This window comes from Misgurnus anguillicaudatus, unplaced genomic scaffold, assembly GCF_027580225.2.
Source record: "Misgurnus anguillicaudatus unplaced genomic scaffold, ASM2758022v2 HiC_scaffold_29, whole genome shotgun sequence".
Classification (NCBI taxonomy): domain Eukaryota; kingdom Metazoa; phylum Chordata; class Actinopteri; order Cypriniformes; family Cobitidae; genus Misgurnus; species Misgurnus anguillicaudatus.
The window spans coordinates 9,173,838-9,194,137 of NW_027395279.1; the positions used below are offsets into that span (position 1 = coordinate 9,173,838).

Here is a 20,300-nt window from a genome sequence, read left to right on the forward strand (position 1 = left end):
CGCACAAGCCCTAAAAACTGAAGCCAAAACATCTCGATCGGCCCCAGTGACTGGTCCCAGTATAGGTCATAAACCCCGCCTCCCCCATGTTATTCAATGAGACTTGAGACCAACTAAAAAAATGTATTACACTTCAATTATCTTTTTTCCGAAGCTGGTTTCTGTCATTTACTGTAGTTTTTAATCACGCTGATGAAAATTCAAATGTTCTTTTTTAAAATAGGTTTGTGTTTAGTCAGTTATTTAATGATATAAAAACAGTGGTGTCACGTCATGATTGACAGCTGTGATATCGTGTGATATGCGCATTCTACGAGAGCGAGGGCGGGGTTTTGATTTCGCGGCTTCACTTCCTGCTCACTACTGCGCATGACTGGTCCCGAAATTGCTACTGCACAGACTCAAGACCCAAGATGTCAGCGCCATAGACATTATATACGTAGACACCTCATGCCATGCTGGAACGCATCAAGCGTCGGCGCCATATTGGATGGGTCTCCTCACTGTACACTAGCATCAGAGTCAATTGAAGTTAATGGAAAGAAAGCAATATGCCCGTATTTTGTGCGGCTTATGGTTGCAATATCCGGCACAGTATTGATTCCAGATCACATGGGATTACATTTCACAAGTAAGATTGAACAATCATTTTGTATATTTTACGTTATTATTTATAATATTATGTCAATGTTCAGCGGGAACTGGCACTCTCTCTCTCATGATCTCTCGCTGTTTTTTCTTCACATTTGAAGGTTTCCCATTGATACAGGCATGAGGAGGCAATGGGAAGTGACTCTGACAGCATATAGAGTTTAAACAACGATATCATTCATCGATAATCCAAGCAATAAAAACGACTATAGACATTTTACACTCATTTAAGCATTTATGTAAAATAACCGGGTCATAGCAAAACCGAAAGTGCAGCATGCGTTAACCGCTTGCTAACTTGACTATGACAACGACATCATTCATCATTAATCCAAGCAATAAAAATTATGATAGACAAAATTATGATAAACTCATTTAAGCAAGTATGTAGCTATAATCATACTTACAGGTTGTGGTTAGGAGACACATGCTGTTCCAAATAAAGTGGGTACTGAACCATCTTTCACTGCCAAATGTCTAAATCCCTCCGTTAAAAATTTATTTTAAGCACTGATTCTTCACAGCCAGACCTGTTTAGTATATCCCTCCTTGAAAAAGTCTCCTTTGGTAGCGAAAACAACACAAACTGAAAACACAGCGTGAGCTGATGTTTACACACACTAACTAGCTGTGGGCGGGTGATAGTTTTTGTTTCTCATGCGGGCAAGGCTGTAGACGGAGATTAGTATCTCATGTGACGTGGATGCGTTCGTGTGACGTGACAAAAATATCAGGAAAAAGACTCACTCCCTATAACGACTCGTTTCAGCTAAACACTAGCTAAACACTTTAAGTTCTACATACCGCTCCCCTGTGGTTGCCAGAAGCCATGTTGAGGTCTCAACCAACCAACTGACAGACAGAACTCCACCGCGTTAACGTTAGCTCACGCCCGCACCACGTGCATATCACGCTGTGTAAACCTCTTCTTCTTCGGTTTTATTGGCACTTGGCAAACCAGCTTAAATGTAATGTGATAAAGGTAAAGGTAAAACTATAAAATAACAGCCTCATGCAAAGGATTTTGGGAACCAGAAATCCTCATCAACCTTTTTCTGTTGTTTTCTTCATATTTTGGTTCCCAGAATGCTTTGCATGAGGCTGTTATTTTATAGTTTTATCCTGTAAATAAAAAGACTTGTTAATGTTTAATGTTCATTTAACTTTGAACAAACTGTTGCCAGTAAATAACATACATTTAAATCTACAGTAAGTTACTGGCAAACAGCTGACAGTAATACTGTCACTACATAATTTTTTTAACAGTTTAGTGTTAGGTGTTGATAGATAAACAGAGTTTTATGAATGGTTTCAGGAGGATTAGTTGAAGAGAAGCCTGAGGTATAAGCACATTATACTGTACGTCTATACTGTAAGTCAGTACAAGCCTACTTGTGTGGTGAACAATTATTGTCTGCAGGACACTCACAATCTTCTCTGGGATCACAGGCAAAAAAAGTTTTAAGTCATTACAACAAAATGCCAAGAGCATACCATCACATAATTATATTGTGTTCCTTCAGACATGCAGACACCATAACGATTTTTTTAAATTTCAAGAAAAATTGAACAACTAGAGAAAGATACAAATACTGTAGATCTTTAAAATAATGTGCATTTTTATGCACACCAAGCATAAAAAATTCAATGACTGTACTTGTCTTGTGTGTGTTGTATAGCCTATTTAAATTAAATCTCCTTTCTGTATGACAGACAATCTGAATGAAATATATATATATTTATACAACAGTTCTTTCTGGTTCTCGAATCTGATTGGCTTAGAGCTATGCGATATTGTGCTGACAACGGCACAGTAACCGCTTCACCTTTCGTATCATTCCGCCACCTAGTGAATGGAGGTCCTAAACAGGCTCATCTCTGAATGGAAAAACACAGACGCCCTGTTTTTAAACACTCTCCGTGTGTCTCATTAGTTCACTACCTCATAAATCAGTCTGTGAATCCCCAATCGGAAGTTATTATTCCGTCAAAGATCAGCGCTCTTGGATGTTACGTTAAAGTTAATGGGAGAAATGTCTTGTCACATCGTGTGGACGATTAATACTTGGAAAGAGGAATATAAACACTCATTTTTTTCTGGAGCTATATCTCTTATCAGAACGCGAAAACACAGTGGAACTGTAGGTAAGCACCGCAGCTTTTAAATGTGGACATTGATCATTTATTTAATCGCGACGTGACTATTAAAACATGTTATGAGATATCGCCACTGGTATATTTATAAGCCGCATGCAAAAACATCTCTCTGACACTTATAAAAAACTGTTTTATATAGTACTGACAAGAACGAAGTCTAATAATAACCGAGTGCTCGTATCGCGTTAAGATGAAATAGTAATATAGAAGTATAGTTTTATTAACTTTTACCTCGCGCCATAACAATAACAACACAAAAGACACTAAATACAAATAAGAAAACAAGTAATATTTTCATCATGACACCAAATACTGCTGATTTGATCTAATTTTTGACCATCAGGCCAGCATGAGAGCCAGGGAATCCCTGTCAGAGATGTAGCCCAGAGAGGGCGGTGGTCAGCGGGGCGAGTGAACACTGACGTCCGCTCATGCTTTGGTTCTCATAAGTACCGAATCTCACTAAGCAAATGTTCAAACAGGCGCTATCTTTACTAATCTACTGTATATTTAAATATAATACATATGCATTCTCGACTGAACTAATCTTAAAACCAGGGCTCTGAACCGGTTCAAGGAACGAAAACGAAAACCGGAAACGAACGAAATTTTAACAGGAACAAAAACGAAAACGAAAACAAAATCAATTTTAATCGTTCGGAACAGAAACGTTTATTTAAAATTACCATTAACCGGTTAATAACGTTATTTTATCGTTTTCTTTAATATTGTACTTTATCAGTGACCAATCATGAATTAAACAGTACAACATGTGACTTTGGGAGTACTTCGACTCGCCTGAAAAGTCCGCTCCCCTTCTCACTCTCATAATGGGAGAGGGAGGGTGTTACTGCGCCGAGTCGAAGTACTCCCAAAAGTGCTATTACGCCATAAAATATAGTTCCTCTTTTAAATCCGCTTAGAAAAGCGCTAAGTTTTATTTTGTAGCACCAAACTTGCTCGTATAACTACTCGTCTTAAATAGGAAAAACGTTGATGTGTTTGGTCACTTCTAACTTTATCTCTAAATGGTACAATTGAATGAATGGGGCTAAGCTAAATGCTATCGAAGCATCGCAGCGCGCTCCAGCGCTTACGTGCACGCACACAGATGATAGAGGGATGTATCAACAGTTCTTAGTTAAGGTAATAACATATTTTAATATTGAAAAGGAGTAGACTATTCCTATAACAAGTCTGTCTGCAATATTGAAGGATGTGGGGGAGAAGTACAGTAGCCGGGAATCACTGAGGTAACTTACAGAGGCACATTTAACATAAACATCCAGCAGAGTATGCTGCGGTTTCAACCAGTAAAAGACCGGCATAAAACAGGTCGTTTTTTTCAGCTGTTTATACTTAAAATTAATGTAGGTATTTCTTTTGTGGTTTTCACAATTAATGAAATGTTGAAGTTTAGTTATATCATGTGTTATGTTATTATTTTTGTGTGAAAATTAGTCTGTATGCATGCATTTGTTAAAGTATAGCCTGAATTAAAATAACGTTATTAACCGGTATTTTTTCTAAGTAAACCGTTTTCGGAACGTAAATGTTCAATGAGGAACGGAAACGTTAAAATATCGATTCTGCTCGGAGTGAAACGATTGATATTTTTTTTCGTTTTTAAGCCCTGCTTAAAACTACACTTTGTGACCAAGAAATTGTAATATTTTAAAACGGCGAATCCGTCCATTGAGTTAATATGAGATTCAAAGCAGCCGAAAGTGTTACCTGTCATTCTGGCCGCCCTCAAACCCGTGGCGGAAGAAGTAGTTCTCAAACAAAGAGGCTTTTAAAATAACTCCGTTGTTGTTTTCTAGTTTTCGTTTTTCAAACGTGTGCCGTCGAACTGTTGTATAAAAGCAATATCGCTCTCGGAGTCGTGTGATATAGCTCTATATCATCACGGCTGTGATTGCCTCCGGCACTCGGCCTATATCACACTCCTACTCGAGCGATATTGCTTAAATATTTCATCAATACATAGCAATTATATGGATTTAGATATATCTTAAATTTAGATACAAATGTTACTGTTGTGGCTATTATTCTTATATTGGGGTAGTTACGATTATCATTTATATTCAACATTTGATAGGCCTATAACATACCATATTATGAAACAAATGTCTATTATTGTAACAGAATTCATCAAATTTAATATTTAAGTTGATTTTCTTTAATTGTTAGATTAATAGTGGTTAATAAAGTCAAATAAAATGTCAAAGAGTCAACTGTAATATCATTGCATTTACAGTTCAATGTTAGTGGAAGTCTAGTTAAGCAACAGTTGAGGCTTAGACAGTTAGCCTGCCCCGGACCAGGCTAGTTTCCAAGCATAAGTTTCCATAGTAACCGGAGTTGAACTAGTTCAAGTTTGTTTTATGAAACGAAATCCACCATGAAGACTTTGGTTCCAAAACGCCATAAATCCATTTTGACTAATTTCGGTAAAAACGTGTTTTCTATACCAAGAAAGTGACAAGATGAAAACCACTATTTTCTGTTACAAACTTTCACATAGCATCTTTAGGTTATAAAAACATAAAAAATTCAAATCCATAACTTGATTTTCAAAGATTTATTATAAAAACGGATAATTTTTTCCACAAAATGCAATAAATCCATGACAAGTTTTTATTCAAAATGCTATAAATCTATTGAATCAATCGCCTATATAGATGTGCATTCATCTTTGCCATGTTATAGTTGACTAGTTTAGTTGACTAGTTGTACACACTAATTAAAAATATAAACATTAATGTCATTAATCAAAACACTTTGTCATATTAAGAACACTGTCATTGCTGCGGTTATACTTGACGTCGTCGCTTAATATTTTCCACAGCGATCAGCTGTAAAATGTTTTGGTCCTGCTCAATTTTCGTTGACTTTGAGTTACATTATGGAAAGTTTTTCATAAGATCCCCTGGGGTCAATGTGTTAATATGCTGTCGGCCCGGGCAAACAATAAGCACCCGTCTCCGAGTGCCTCTTGCGTAAATTATTAGATGTTGATGGCTTACGTTTCTTTCCCGTCACAGAAAACCATCACAGGTTTATCAATGCTATTAAAGTATTATTTTGCTTTTGTTTGTTTGTTGATCACGAAGTACAAAGTAGATGAGGAAAACTAGGGCTCCGTGTACTCAACGCGCTGCCATGGTTTGTTTACATTGTGTGAATGGTGCGCTGTAATCTGTGGAGTGGATTTATGGCATTCTGTAGAAAAGGGGGAGTGGCGTTTATTGCATTTTGGGAAAAAAGGGAGAAAAGATGACAGAATAACACGGCGGATATTGGATTTTGCGTAAAATTAAGAATTTATTTTTTAATACTGACCTGATATAATACTGATTCTGGCAGTAACTCATTTTTTTTCAAAAATGGCGTTTATTGCGTTTTGGAACCAAACTCTTCATATATTGTCCATTGTTTACATCAGATTTCACATGCACGTCTTGTAATAGAATATAATATACAATCTGAGAACTATTTACATTGTAACACTTGTATATGAGATTACACTCGACTCGTGTTCAAAACCAGCGGTCAAGCTTGTTTGTAAAAGTAGGCGAGAGTATAATACATAATATCCAAACAGCGCTGTCAAATATCGTAACGTCATCTGACTCACTTGTTCCTCCAATGACTTCATGGAAAATATTGATAGACAGAACATGTAGCCAATTAGATAACGAATCCAACAATCTTTGTGTGACATTTTATTTCCTGGTGTGGAAACGGCATTTTATATGCTTACATAAGGATAAATAATAATAAGAACGAACGTGTATGCATGTAAACAAAAGACTTTTATTTTGGGGCTGACTGGCACTAAGAAAAGGCACTAGTCTTACAAAAACTCTTGCAAGAACCTCATTTTTGAAACGTGAAATATGGCGCACTCACATTATCCAAACCAAACCATTTTCAATTCAATTCAATTCAGTTTTATTTATATAACGCTTTTCACAATAGTTAATTGTTTCAAAGCAGTTTTACATTAATAGAAGCAGTAAAAGCACAGAAAAACGACAGATAGCACAACATAATACACGATAGCATAAGCAGTCAAATTTGCTGCGGCTATGACTCGACATTATAAGCGAGCGTATTACTAATGTAACATCTAGAAGAGGAAGCTAAGTTAAGCCCAAGAAAGCTGCCTCCCCGGGGTAAAAAAAACCCTAGGAGAAAAAAAACCCCCGGGCTTTTAGCCGAGGAAATAAAAAAAGTCCTAGGAGGGAAAAACCCTTGGGAGATATACATATATATACACACATATAAACGGATACGGAGATTAAGCGGGTCCTGCCGGTGATCGTTGGTCAGGCATCAACTGGGCATCACGTTGAAGGACGACCAGTAGATCAGAGGTGTGCCGACTTTCACATCAGAACTGGGTCTGTTTGTCTCATTGTCCTCGGGGTCGAGACAGGGAGAGAAAAACAAAATCATATTAGCGTAGGGGCCGTTCACATGTAATGAAGTGTCACAGTGATGTGGTTTAATCAGCTTAGTTTCAGACAGACTAACTATTGCGGCATAATTACATTATCCACAGTTGAGGATTTTGCAAATTGGGGGCCAACTGCGACGGTATATATGGTAACTAAGGGTCACCTTCCGATCTTTAAGAGAAAGAGAACCATGCCCCAGCGCGATTGTCACCCCTCCCTACTCCCCCAGATGCACGCACTCAGGGCGCACTCACACTGTACAAACCAAACCGCTCTCGAGCGCGTTTGACCCCCAAAACCGTCACGGGGTTACGTGAATGGCCGCGCTGCACACGTGACAGATCAACTAAGCAATATGATGACATGTGAGAGGGCTGTCTGTAATCGCACACCAAACGACACAGAATAAAAAACACAGACTTATCATTACGGTGGGTTCCAGTGTTAAGAGAGAGCTTTACTTCCTGCTTTTTTCAAAACAATCGCATCTTAATGACAAAAGCGCGCTCGGACTCGGATCGATAAAAGTACAGTGCTCTAGGGCCCCAGGCAAGGACTGTGCCGCACACGCAACCCCCTTAAGCAGAGCCCTATTAGCTCCGCCCCGACTTTACTCTGCATTTTAGCGCCTTCTTTAATCTAGTGATGGGTAGATTAAGGCTTTGTGAAGCAATGAAACAGTTGAACCAAATGGGCCATGTTTGGTGCTTTTCCATTGCATAGTACTTCACGGTTTGGTTTAGTTTGAGTCGGGTCAGCTTACTTTTGGGAGCTTTTCCATTGGGTGCAGTACGTAGTACCCAATTCTTTTTTTCATACCACGTCAGTTGGGGTTCCAAGTGACCCGAGCTGATACCAAACGTGATGCGAAAACACTGTAGGTCACTGATTGGTCTAAGAGAATCGTTACTACAGCATCATCACTATAATGTAGATTAGCTTTACCTGTGCTAGCTTGTGCTGTCTCAAGCAAAAATGTTGTCATCTGTGCTCTGCTATAAGTTCCCAAACTCCCTTTTAGCAATGAAAAACATCCACAGGTTGAGAATCAGGGACACCATACCAGTTTTTTTCCAAACTTGCAGATTGTGGCGGAACATTCGCGACAAGCACACCAGCATTATATATGCTTAAATGCAACTTCAATGAGGCTTAGTGGAGCGCCGTCGGCTGACGCCACGGGTGTTTGAAAAGAAACTGTCATGTGAGACTGAGGTAACGTTATGTGATAAACGTGATGTGCAAACATCTATTTGTGGTGACCAATTTTAATTTTGTGGCGGACTGAGAAATAAATAAATGTATGGGAATGTACAACGACGCTCTCACTTGTATGATATTACAGCAGTATGCAGCGCAAATATAACGACACACCTATAATCCTTCCCACTTCGAAGTGTTACCAAACTCGATGGAAAAGCTAACCCAGCCAAAGTGAGGTGAGCAGACCTGACCCAAACTAAACTAAACTGTGGGGTACTATGCAATGGAAAAGCGCCAATTGTTTCAAGGCTTCGAATTAATCCGATTCTCGTCTCAACGGTGACACCTAGTGGTCACTTACAGGTGTTGAGCCAAAAAAATGTGTTGTTTATTTTATTATTGTATTTTTCTAATATGTGAAGCTTGTAACCTATATGCTCCTCACTGTGCATAATGTTATTTTGGTCATGAAAATGAATATTAATCAAATAAATCAAGCCACAATGTCTCACTTTTTTTTAGAGATTTTTATTCAAAAATATTAATTTCTCTGCTGTGGGAGGACTTAGCCTACTTCTTTTTTACAGATAATTTCTCCAGCCTTTGAAAAAATCCTCTCACAAGGGACACTTGTTGTTGGCATACAAAGATATTTTTAGGAAGGACATACAAATGAGGAAAGATTACTGCTCTCTCTTTCCAGTAAGTTCATGAGTTCTAGGCAAAGATGCATCGTTGATGTATTTTTTTCACTTCCACTGTGGCATCAGCATTTTGTATCATCTGGGTTTGATGGATACGAGTATTAAAAAGTTCCCATAAACTGTCCTGTGTCTACTGGTGTTAATGTTGATGATGACGATGGGTCTGATGTTGACATTTCTGGCTCTGAATAAAAATGAAAACAGCAATTAGTCACAATTCCTAAACTGATGGCATATATGAAGTATATATTAAATGATTCAGATTACATAACATAACACAGGCTGAAACTGATTTGTGTTTGAACGCGTCAGTGAAGCACACTCCAGTGTGATGTGCTTTTCAGCTTCCTGGACTTTGGCAGCATTTCCAAATGCCACATTTTTGAACCTTGGGTCCAGCAGTGTAGCCAAGGCTCTAAAACTCTCATAACCTCCACATCTGGAGTGCAGACCTTCTTGCAGATGTGAGCCTATCAGCCAAAACAGGAGAAAAGCATATTTATAATGTGACAATAATATGACAGTTATGGCCAATTACATGGGTAGTTTGGTCATTGTGGCGTTGCATTTCCTTTTTGCTGTGCAAGCTTCAATTAGTACACATCTATTAAAAGTATACCCTTCTGGTTCATTATTTGATGAGTGCTCCTTAAATGGCGCATCATGGATGATGTATTGTTGCAGTAGGCTAGATACCGATCACAATACACACATCTCACTTTATTTGGGGTTTCTAAATGGAAATGCTCCCACACCACAGATATACGGCATCTCTTCTGGGGAGCCTCCATTTTATCTATCTATCCAAATCTATCTATATGAATCTATCTATGTATCTATAATCTATGTATTTATATATGTATCTATAATCTATCTCTGTATGTATATATCTATTAATCTAGCTGTCTATATATATCTATGTATCTATTAATATGTACACTCTGTCTGTCTCTAGCCTATCAGTCAATGTGTTGTGTAAATTTAAATGTAAGCCTAAATTGCCTATAACTAATCAAATCGCAGTATATTAAATGGGAGCAGCCGATGGTTGCTGGTCAGACAAACTTTTTTGTTTTTATTAACTTAGAATAAGCCGTTTTTACCTATACCGCCGGTTCTGGAAGTCGCTATTGCGTGCACATTGTATCTAAATGGACAAACTGTTGAGCACGTTTTCTCACTATGTTGGGTGTTTCTCAAACGTGAGGATGCGCCCCAGGAAGGCTGTTTCCTTCTAGTAGGCTAAAGTCCTTCTGACAGTTCAAGGTGAGAGTCCTCCACAACGCTAGTATAAGATGGTCTAAAAAGTATCCATGGCAGCGTCATAACGGTTCGCGCCCCCATTGTGTTGTCATGAAAACTTTAAAGTGAGAAGTTGAAGAAAATGCAATGTATCACCACAAAACGTTAATTCAGTACTGTGAATGAGAATCATATATCTCCCAGTTCCATACAGAATTTGCAGTTTAACATTGTGATTAATTTACAAAAAAATCAAGAAAAACGTAAATGTCTTTGTGCGTAAAACATGTTTTTTGTTTTTCGTTTCATACTGAAATTGGGTGAGCTCTGTGCCCACTCGTTTCCTACCAATGTTTAGCTTATATTTTAGAATGAAATTTGGTGACGAAAGTGCTAATTTGATTCTTGCAATGTTTTTTTAATATATGCAAAGGTATGTTGGTGGTTTGAGGGCACAAAGGATACAGTTCATTTACCCTTTAAAAGTGTCCGAATGAAGGGCATGAAACAGAGTCTTCGAAGCATTAGTTAGGAAGGTACTTTAGGTAAAGTACAGTTTTGTGTTATTTAATTGTATTTGTTTCTGTGTGAGAGTGTACTGTGTATAGCATGAGTCTGAGAGTGCACGTCTGAGATGAGGAAAAGTGTGGGCTGCATGAGCAGTGGGTGTGTTTTTCTTCTGTGGCTCTGTGGAAAGGGAATACAGTTTGAAAGTATGTGAATATGAGTAAGAATATAAGTATGAATATGAATACGATACAAATGCTGGGTAGTAAAGATAATATTTGAAGATATTGTGCAGTTATTGTAGCCAAAAATATTAATTATTATAGTGAAGTACACAGCCACTTCTAGAATCTGAATAATTCATTTAAATGATTGATTAAAATAAATAAGTGTGCTCAAAAGGAAAAGTACAGGTTGTCCAAAAAGGGACAAAAATGGGTGATGGGGTTTGACATTATTTGAAAGAATCTTGTTTTAAAGACACATTGGGAATCTGATTAACTGTTTGGGAGAATATATCAATTGGACAAATTAAAACAATACGTTTGTGAAGTGGATAAGATGAGAACTAATTATAAAATATAAGGTTTGTTATATTGCAAGAAAAGATCATGGCAGTCAGATTAATGGACAAAGTAGGATTGAACAACTATTGTGTGGAGAATTAGAAGACGCTTAAATGTTTAAATGAGGAAACATTTGATGTGGCATTGTGTGAGAACAAATATAACTAAATAAAAATAGAAACTTAAAGAAAGAAAAAGAAGAATTAATTAACAGCCTAAGAAATCCTTGAAGAGAGACAGAGAAGGAGAAGAGGAAAAGGGAGAGGTACTTTATGATCACCAGATGTGACCTGCAAGGGTCAATTCCAATTGCTTAAGGGAATTTAAAAAAGTGAAAAGTGAAGCTGTTGAAGAACGCTCTGAAGAAGAAAAAAAATTAAAGAAACAAAGTAGAATCCAAATTATTAGGTAAAGATTAAAAAATGAAAAAGACAGAACAATTATTAAAGGTTGAATGACACAGACAAATTATACAAAGAAAAAGCAGATGATAACCAAACAAGACTTGATTCAGTCATATTTTATTGGTGTGAGACTTTAGATAGTTTTTACTTATACAAAATATAGTCAGTCAAACACTAACTTTACATTTCATCTGACATTAATTATGAAATTTAATTAGGAAATGAAAATATCCAGATAAAATAAAGTATATTCCAGACTTTTCAAGGGCCCTCTATTTCCTTGGGGCCCTAGTAATCAGTACTGGTTTTACCCCCAGTCCTGCTTGTTGGGCTGAACACTCACATCCTTTGACATTCAAGAAAGTGAATAAAAAACTGGCAAGAAACAGATAATGGTAGAAACTGTGTGTGACATCAAAGTGTTGGAGGAGCAAAGAGAGGAGCAACTCTTAAGCTGGACAGAGGACTCATGAATGGGACTATGATCTCAAGCAGTGAAGGGGGACACTGCGCATATGTTTAAGAACAATTACAAAGATGAAAAACAAAAAGACTGAGTGGAATCCAGAAGGAGACCCACAAAGACAAAAATGTTCTTGGAGACAAGAGAAAAACTGGACTACACTGGACTATATCTATCGTATCAGCCTTTGAGTGAAAGGGGGAAGAGTGGAACAGCCTGTCAATGTTCAAGATCCAGTAAATCCATAGAGACACAGAAAATCTATTTGAGAAAATCAGCTAGACAAATGTAAAGGCTGATCAAGAACTTATGTTAAGAGGTGTGACTGCCTGTTCTGAAATCAAATCAGACTCCTATTAATCCGATAAAGAAGAGAGGCATGATGTACAATTAGAGCTTTAAAATTTGGTATGCTACAGAGGAAGGAAAGGAAAATAAAATGTGACCCGTCACAGAAAACAGTGACACAAGTCGGCAGCCCAACTTTCGAGAAAATGAGAAACAAAGTTTTTTTTTCAAAATTTGTGATTTTCGTTTTTATTGCAGAATCCTCTCCATGTTTGAGATAGCAGTTTATGTACATTTACAAGCATACATTTTGCGGTTGAAATCAGCTTGGTTTTCCGGAGATTCTAGCGTGCAGCGGGGGGGGGGGCTTTATTGTCTGTACTGTATGTATATTTACATACTGTATAAGGGGCTGTCCACACGGAGACGCGTATCACCGTATACGTATAAATGTGTTATCTTATTGGCGTTTCATCCACACAGATCCGGCGTTTTGGGAGACTGAATCTACTATTTTTTGAAACCGGGTCCTAAAGTGGATAAATCTGAAACCGACACCCTTGCGGTTTCGTCTGTACAGCCAATCTGTATATTTTGTGAAGCGAAAACGTCATCACGTCACGTGTCGGAAGCGTCACACATAACAGCAACAACAATAACGGCGGACTACGTGATTGTGTTCGTGCTACAGAAGCTACTAAAGCCTACTAGCTTTATTACAGCAAAATCTTTTGCTTCTATGCAATTGTGGTGACCAACAAGCGATAATGGACAACACCATACGTTGGTTATGCGCATGCTCAAAGTCTTCTTCTCCGTGTATAGTGTATATCTGTGGCAGAATTACAGCGCCCCATACTGGTCCGGCATATATACTACACCGCTTTCAGTCGGTTTCAGTGGTTTCGTGTTTAGGGATTATTTTTTTAGAGCAAGGAAAAAAATTATCGGATAGGGAATGCACCGACTTCGTGTGGACATAGCCTAAGTGGCTTGTGTTTTCAACCCCGCTCCCAAAGGGAACAGCGTGACTACTAAATAAGGATAGTTTGCCCAAAAATGAAAATAATGTCATTAATGACTCACCCATATGTCGTTCTAAACTCAGAGGACCTCCATTCATCTACGGAACACAGTTTCAGATGTTTTAACGTTAGATTTAGTCCAAGAGCTTTCTGTCCCCTTCATTGAAAATCTATGTACGGTTTCCATGTCCAGAAAGGTAATAAAAACATCATCAAAGTGTTCCATATGACATCAGTGGGTCAGTTTGAATGTGTTTAAGTGTCACTATCTACAATCTAATTATCAGTGTCTGCTAATCACCCAGTCTGTTTGTATCCGTGTTTTCTTGCTGGAGGTAGCAAAGGAGGAGGAAGGAGTCTCCTGTTCGTGACCTCAATACCCCCTGTGTCAGTCCCACGGCTAAACCTGCACTATTAGCCAAGACTCGGAGCCACGCTCAGCTGTCTGAGAAAGGAGATTGGATGTTGCTTGCCTCCCTCAACCAGTAAGCCGAAAAGTTAAAGACTCCACCCTTACCTGCACATTGCCGTGTCTCCTCTCATTGCTACCAGCCACTGGTCTGTATGTTTGCTTGCATGCTGAAGAGCCAAAGCTCAGTGTTCTTACCTGCCACCTTGCCTGTATGTGAAGAGTTAAAGTGCTGAATCTTCCATTGTATGTCCATCCGAGTCAATACTAGTGTACTCAATTGTGTGTCTTCTGCCACCAGCCTGCATGCTAAAGAGCTAAATCTCTGCACCGTCACCTGACTGCTCTCTGGAATGTCGAAGGGCTAAAGCCCTGAATGCTTGCTTGTACGTCTACCTGTAGGTGAAAAGTTAAAGTGCATGTTGCAGGTTAACCACCACTGTCGATTAATGGGTACATAAATCACTCAAGATATGTGTATAATTTTTAAAATGTCTCAAAAATGGTCTTAAAGACCACTTTTTTTACGTTTTTGGTATTAACAGTTTTTTTAACGCAATTCTGCGATGACGTCACGTTGGGGAGAAGTGGAGAAAGACTCAGATAGAGCCATAAAGATAGATTAGACATTTATTCCTGTTTAATACTTACGTATATAATTTGAAAATCATATATACATCGTAGGAAATATATAATGTGTTATACTGCAAAGTTACCTTGCTAATTATTATTTATGATATATGTGGAGATAAATAAAACTTATCTGCTGATTTGATCCATTCATGTCCTGACCACCAGGCTAGAGATTTTTAAACATCCTTAATCCACACTTACTAGTCTATCAAATAATATCTCAAATATATTGTTTTGTGAAATAAAAGGATGCTTTGTTATATTGTTTATGCGATTATAACGAATCACACGATCATTTTATACGCAGCAACAATCAGCAGCTGCAGCACACTCGGATCCGACCGCATACATTCTGTAATAAACAGGCGTTCGGCTGCTTTTTACATCACGACAGGCTATGCCATTTGAGGAGGAACCGCTCATTGATCACCGTATTTTTATAAATCCTGTACATGTTTGGACCTGCCGAACAGGTTGAGCACTTTTATATACTTTGTTGAGCAGAGAGGCTGCATTTTGACCAGCGGGCTGCGGGAACCGGCCGCACATCACGCCGCCAGACGGTGTTGCTAATATAACTCGAAATTAACTATTATCAGATCGGCCCACCGGGAAAGTCCCGACTCTACCGATTGCCATTCCGCTACTGGCTGTAAGAAAGTGAGTGCGTTTGGGTCGCTGGTACCCGCGAACAGATGTGACGTGCTTCACTCACCTTCAAGGATTAGAGACATGCTGCCAAAACCGTTTCTGCTGAAGATCGCATAAAGTTACACCCATTTCAGGCAGGATCATGGACCCCCTCAAGCCAGCATGCACGAGTATGTTAATTGTTTGTTTACTTTCTACACGAAGATATGCTAACGTTATGCTATCTGGCTGTCTGCCTATCTCTCTATACTAGCCTATCCATCTGTCTGTCTATCTATCTATCTGTCTATCTATCTGTCTATCTATCTGTCTTTCTATCTATCTATCTATCTAAATAATCTGCGATATTGATCTGTACTTTACTCGTCTTTCTATAGTCATTCTCAATGCTCTCAAGGCGGCTTTGGTAAATTCTCTCCCCAGCGTGACGTCATACAGTGCGTTGTGGGGGAAAGGAGAATCATTGCAAACCGCTGTACTTTTTCATACTTTTTCGGGTTTTGTGATACCCAACAACATAAAATACAATGGATAACAGTTTAAATGTTTATTATCAACAAGCAAATTGCACAAATTAGTTGAAAAATTTTACCTGGCAAACGCCCTTTAAAAGCCTCCATCCACCTGTATGCCCGAAGGGCTAAAGCCCTGTGTACTCACCTGTATGCTTACCTGTACGCCCAAAAGCCAAAGCCCTGTGTACTCACCTGTATACCCATCGGTCTGCCCGAGGATTAAAGCCCTGTTTACTTGCCCATATACTGAACTGCAAGCCCAAGAGTTAAAGTCCTGCACCTACCTGTACGCCCACCTGTGAGTCGAAGAGACCAAGTTCCAAGTACGTGCCTGTATGTCCACCTGTGAGTCGGAGAGACCGAGTCCCGAGCACTGACCTGTACGCCTACCAGTGAGCCAAGGAGTTAAAAGTCCCATGTACTTACCTGTATCCCCCCACCTGCACATTAAGGAAGTGACGCCGGTGTCCTGAGCTGCAAGCTGTATCCTCCAGCCACAGAAGCTTTTTAAATATTTAAATTCCCCTTCCCTTTTCCCCTTTTAACATAAATAAAGCTTTATTATAATTTTAGCTCTCTTGTCTGTCTGCTCATTGGGGCATTTCAGGAACTCCTCGGGGTGGAAATAGAGGGAGGAGCGCGACCCACAGCATTGGTGGTCCGCTCCGACCTGTGACAGTGTTGAAGCATCGAAAATACATTTTGGTCCAAAAATAGCAAGCATTGTCTTCTCCTCTGGCTCTGTTGTGAACCGCGGGAAGTCACATGACTGTAGAGACGCGGCTTTTACCTTTTGGTTTTGCAAAAAATTTCAACGTTGATTTCACGACGTTGTTTCAACGTCACACTTTCAACATATGTGAATTAAAGGCAGGAAAGGCAGGAATTATCTAAAAAAAACTTTTCTACAAATTTGTTTAAACTGTCTTTATATACCAATACATAATTAAAATGTAAGTACTCTGAAAAAAAGAGTATAAATATCGAGTGTCTGTATAGACCTCTAACGACACCCCTCCCGTCTTGGTTTCTTCTAAAGCCACGCCCCCAAAACACATGAACCTGCGAAGCCAACAGCTTTGCTGGGAGAAGGATTTACTTCAGACTAACAGTGCAACAGGTACTGCAAAAGATAAATATGTATTTAAAAATATTTACGTATAATCTTCATCATACCTAACATTATTAACATGTTTGGAGGCATATTTGGCATAAAATGTTGGAAATAATGACAGCAGAGAAACTTTTTTTACATTATACAATGATAGCAATGATTGATAACTTATCTTTGCAAGAATATTTTAAGAAACCAGTCTATTTATGACTGCTATACTAGTCACAGTTACTGCTAACTGTTTATGTAGTGTCCTACAGTTGAAATACAGAACAGTATAACACATACATCTGTTGATTTTCTCAGCAACAATGCAATCCTATAGACTTGACAAAAGGTTTTCCTGAGATTTTTCCTCTAGTATTTGAGAACTGACTGAGTGTGGATGTAGTTTGTCTTACCTCCCTTAAACTTATCATCTCTCCTTTCTGCTTCCTTTTCCCTGCTTTGCACAAAACATTTCTAATGTCCATCTACAGAAGCCAATAATGATCGAGTCAAAATAAGATTAGCATTATTATTTAGAAACTTACTCGTCATGTTTTCATAATTTCTCACTCGCGTGGCGCCCCCTTTTGGATGCAGTTGCGCGTGCGGATGAACGGATTACATTTTTAAATATTTTCATCAATTTCATAAAATGAGTTTTTAATTTTTTTCCCTGAATGATTCACAAATTATAAAACATTATTTTATTGTCTCTTTTCAACCGTTCACTTCACTGTTGTTTCAACGTTGTAACAAAAACATTAAAATAGAAAAAGGAAAAACAGAGATTTCAGAATGGTACAGTAAAGATTACAATCAAGAATATGTAAAACTTATGGAATTATAGACTTAGGAAAATTCAACAGGAAATGCTTTATAACAGGAATCGTGAAGCTTAAGATGTAAAAGTGAACCCAAGTTGTTATTAGCGCTCAGTTCAGAAGCCTGCATCTCTCATGGTTTGGGGTTGCATGAGTGCGTGTGTCATGGGCAGCTTACACATCTGGAAAGGCACCATCAATGCTGAAAGGTTTATCCAAGTTCTAGATACATATGATCCTATTCAGACGTCATCTCTTTCAGGGAAGACCTTGCATTTTCCAACATGACAATGCCAGACCACATACTGCATTAATTACAATGTCAAGACTGCATAGATGAAGGATCTAAGTACTGAAATGGCCAGCCTGCAGTCCAGATCTTTCACCCATAGAAAACATTTGGTGCATCATAAAGAGGAAGATGCGACAAAAAAGACCTAAGGCAGTTGAGCAACTAGAAGCCTGTATTAGACAAAAATAGACCAACATTCCTATTCCTAAACATTGTTCCTCTTCCAGCTGTTCCTTATATGTACATTTAACTTTTCTGGCCTCTGTCCCAACTTTTTTTGGAATGTGTAGCTCTCATGAAATCCAAAATGAGCCAATATTTGGCATGACATTTCAAAATATCTCACTTTCAACATTTGATTTGTTATCTATATTCTATTCTGAATAAAATATAAGTTTATGAGATTTGTTAATTATTCCATTCCTTTTTAACTCACAATTTCTACAGTGTCCCAACTTTTTCTGATTTGGGGTCATGGGCGTAGATTTAGGGTGGGACGCTAGGGACATGTCCTTACCAATATTCAGGGAAGACTGAATTGTCCCTAGCAATAATTTCGACCAAAATTTATCTGTATTTATATTAGGGCTGTCAATAGATTAAAAAAATTAATCTAGATTAATCGCATGATTTCATGAGTTAACTGCGATTAATCGCAAATTAATCGCACATTTTTATCCATTCTAAATTTACCCTAATTTAACACTTTTCAGGTTTTTAATATTCTAATCATATATACATATATAGATGCTTTATGCAAATGTATGTTAACAACAGCCTGTTTACATTTTAACAGAATCACCAGCCATTGTTTTGTATATGAATTTTCCTTTCAGAAGATTTTTCTTTCTCCATTTTTGTTTGCTGCTGCATCATTTGTGACCTGTGCTGGCAAGTTGAGTCGGAATTAGCAAATTTTAAAAAAATAGTTGTTCATATTTTGACATTCTCTATTAAAACATAGAACAATGCATGATTTGTTGAAATATAACAAAATATGACAGAACTACACGTGTTTGAAGTTGAAAGAGTCAAATTACCACAAACATTTCCACATCCATACATTATATTACCACATCAATACCTTAAAATCACTGGTAAAACTAATAGATTTAGCACACACAAAGCAAAAACATCATCAATGTATGTTCAACTTTTTTTCCTTTTGTTTGATTGACATTGAGACAGACTGCTTAAAATCTAAGTGATCTAATATAATGTTACACATCAGATAGTTTTACCCAACAGTTAACCAAACATTTACTTAAAACATAACAGATTATAGAGCCTACCTGCGTGAATTCTTATCAAAACAGATATTTGTAAAACTGTAATTTTGTGTAGATGTCTATATATCCGGGTCGCGCACTCGCGCGTCTGTGTGCACGCGCTTCAGATATCAGTCAGTCAGCGTGAGGGGATCGCTTTTGAGTCTTGTCGCTCTTAATAACTCTTTAACATTAATCAGGTACCGAACTTTATCTCTCTTAATGACTCTTTTAACATCAAGCAAGTCCTGCAGTCTATTTTATAAGTCATGCATAAAAGCGAAACCAAAATGAATTGAGACGCATCTTTGTATTAGATTAAGCATTAGGAGGACGGGAAGGTTAAACCTCTCAGACGTATAAATAAAGATCATATCAGATGTCCAACGAGCATTTAGAGCATTGGATTTGGTAGACGATTTGCTTAATGTTCTTATTTCTATGAAAACCTTTTACTCATTTAGAGAGAGTCACATTTGTCTGCGTCTCTGTTCATTCAACTATGGGCTGGACCAAGGGTCAAACAGAAATTGCGCGTTGCGTTAATCTCCGTTAATAAAATTAGTGGCGTTAAAATGAATTTGCGTTAACGCGTTATTAACGCGTTAATTTTGACAGCCCTAATTTATATATAACAACTGATGTCCGTCTTATTCTTGTGTTTTCTATTTTTTTACTTATTATATTATTTTCAGGAATCATTTAAATGAGATTAGAAATCTTTTGCAATCCCGTTCTGTAAAAATAACGCTCTATGTGGTACACAAACGGTTAACAGCTTTCGTTCTCTGCAATGCCCGCCTTCGTAACTCAAATCGCTAATATGATTGGATTAGCATTTCTTTAGTCCCGCCTCTCTAACTCACATTGCTAATATGAATGGATTAGCATTTCTTGAGTCCCGCCTCTCTAACCTCATCATTTTATGATAGG

General features: G+C 38.0%; 1 protein-coding gene across 1 annotated transcript in view; it reads left to right on the forward strand.

The window, feature by feature from the left end:
* LOC129436611 (NXPE family member 3-like) overlaps positions 1 to 20,300 on the forward strand; it is a 63,361-nt gene that overhangs the window by 16,789 nt on the left and 26,272 nt on the right. The gene's annotated exons all lie outside the window — the stretch shown is intronic.